We start from the raw sequence: 2,331 nt of genomic DNA, 5'->3' as shown, positions 1-2,331 counted from the left end.
TCAGGGGAAGAGGAGGAGCAGGAACGGGGCCAATGTGGGGATGTGGATGCTGCATATGATCTGCTTTTGTTTTTGGAAAGGTGGTTACCTTACACTGAATGGGCTAGGCTGGGATAGGAGCTAGCTGGGCCGCTGTGGGGGAGTTGAGGACCATTTCAACCCTGCAGCAGGGCAAATGGACGGGAGGAGAACAAGGACGCCCAGAGGTTTAAGGAGGTCTGGGGCAAAGTGGGGGAGCTGCGGCGCTTGTACTCACCCGACAGCTGTCCAGGTCTTCGGCAGCATTTTGGCAGCGGGGGGCACGTCAGTCGCTCCGCGGGGTCCCTGAGGGATCCAGGGCCTGGGGCAAATTGTCCCACTTGCCCCCTCCCCCGGGAATCTGGGCCTTAGTCTCTTCCCAGGACTCCTGTGTGTCAGACCCTCACTCATGTGCTCAGCTCTGCCTACATGAGTAGTGGGTTCAGCAGGTGTGCTGTGTGCGGAGCCACAAACAGAGTGGGGGGGCGGTGTGAATGGCTTCTCCTGGACTGCTGGTGTTAATCATGTCTCTGACATGACTCAGTCATTAGGACTTGGCTAAGGGGGTAAGGGGAGGGTGGGTGTCTGTGCCCCTTGAATAGCCCCTGTCCACAGCTGATGCAGCCCCATGGATCACGCAGCATCCAGAGCGCTCAGGAAGGGCCAGGACTGAAACTGCCAAAGAAGATCGGCACCTTTTTTCGTGGCCCCTGGATGTTTAACCTGAGATGGGCCAGTGATGGACCAGTTATGATGCGAAACAACATCCACATCCCGTCTCCTTATTGACTCTATCGAGACTGCTTCAACCGCTGATACAGCTCTTTATGGCCCAACACCCCACCATTCCCAGTCACTCCAGGAACATAGTAATTTTGTAAATGCTGCTGTCTGCCTTGGTCACCTTCCCCCAGTGCACTGTCCTCCCTCACCAGGAAGCAGGAACAGCACCTATCCCATTATTCCAGGCCTTAGATCCTGCCTGAGCATCTGTCTACAGAGTGGAGATCAATTGCTTATGTCATCTCGGATGTAAGGGTCCAGGACGGAATGGGTGGCCCCTGGTTTTCATCTGCCATGTAACCAGTGCTGGCCCCTGGTGATGAACTGACCCATCACTTGACAAACACCCTGATTATCCTTGAATGAAGGTGTTTGCTTTTTACGCTATACACAATTGGATTCATCAGAGGTGGGACCAGCAGGTAGATGTTGCCCAGGAGAATCTGAAGCAATGGAGGAGAGCCCTTCCCAAATCTGTGTAACAGAGACAAGCCAATCTCTGGTGTGTAAAAGAGCACAACAGCACAGAGGTGTGAGACGCAGGTGTTCGGGGCCCTCAGGCACTCTGGGGGGGATGTGACTTTCAGCACTGTTTTGAGGATCATCACATAAGAGAGGAAGAAGAGTAACGAGTTCAACCCCACCATTAAAAGTCTAATAAACAAGCCATAGATACTGTTGATTGTGATATCTGAACAAGCCAGCTTCATGACCTCCTGGTTCAGGTAGTAGGAATGGGAGAGGACATTGGCTCGACAGTATCGGAACCGCTTCAAGAGAAAGGGGAGTGAGAATGTTAGGACAAACCCTCTTAACACAAACAACAGTCCCATCTTGGCTATTCTCGGAAGATTTAAGATGGAAGCATATCTCAGTGGGTTAGAGTTCACGACAAAGCAGTCAAAGGCCATCAACAAGAAAATGTTGTTTCTATGTTAATCATTCCAGCTTAATTGAGCAGGATTTACAAGCCATTAAGAATGCTGCTGTTCTTTTCCGTGCTGTATCCCTTGATCACACCTTTAGTTTTGAGGACCTCCTTCCAGACCTTGGGTCATGGTTTACGGGGCTCTTTCGAACAATTGCTAAATGGAATTTTTTCTTTCTTTTCTTTCTATGTGTTATTTGGATAATGATACAATGTGCCAAATGCCTTATAATGCTATAATCAAAAGCTCTGATGTCCATAAGAAAACCCAGTATCTGTCCCTCCAGGTTGATCGCAAATTGCATAATGGGCCTGACAATTTTGGGGTTTGTCAGGCCCGAAGGGGGGACTGTGAAAGTCAGCAGTGACCCCCCCCCAACAGCTAGTAACTATTATGTCAGCCAGCGGGCATTAGGGGGAAACAGACACTTCAAGTACACAGTAGCCTGAACTTTTCAACTGTCTTCCCTTTCAAGGCCTTAAGGTAGTTAAAGCTGGTCCCAAGACGGTTTTCACTGACCAGATAGCAGAAGCATGGGTCTGGCAACCACCAATCAAGCGTTAACACGGCAAGGGCCTTTGTCTGAATGTGTATAAAGGAT

The sequence above is a fragment of the Trachemys scripta genome, chromosome 1 (assembly GCF_013100865.1).
Source record: "Trachemys scripta elegans isolate TJP31775 chromosome 1, CAS_Tse_1.0, whole genome shotgun sequence".
Lineage (NCBI taxonomy): Eukaryota > Metazoa > Chordata > Testudines > Emydidae > Trachemys > Trachemys scripta.
Note: the sequence above shows the minus strand (reverse complement) of the source record.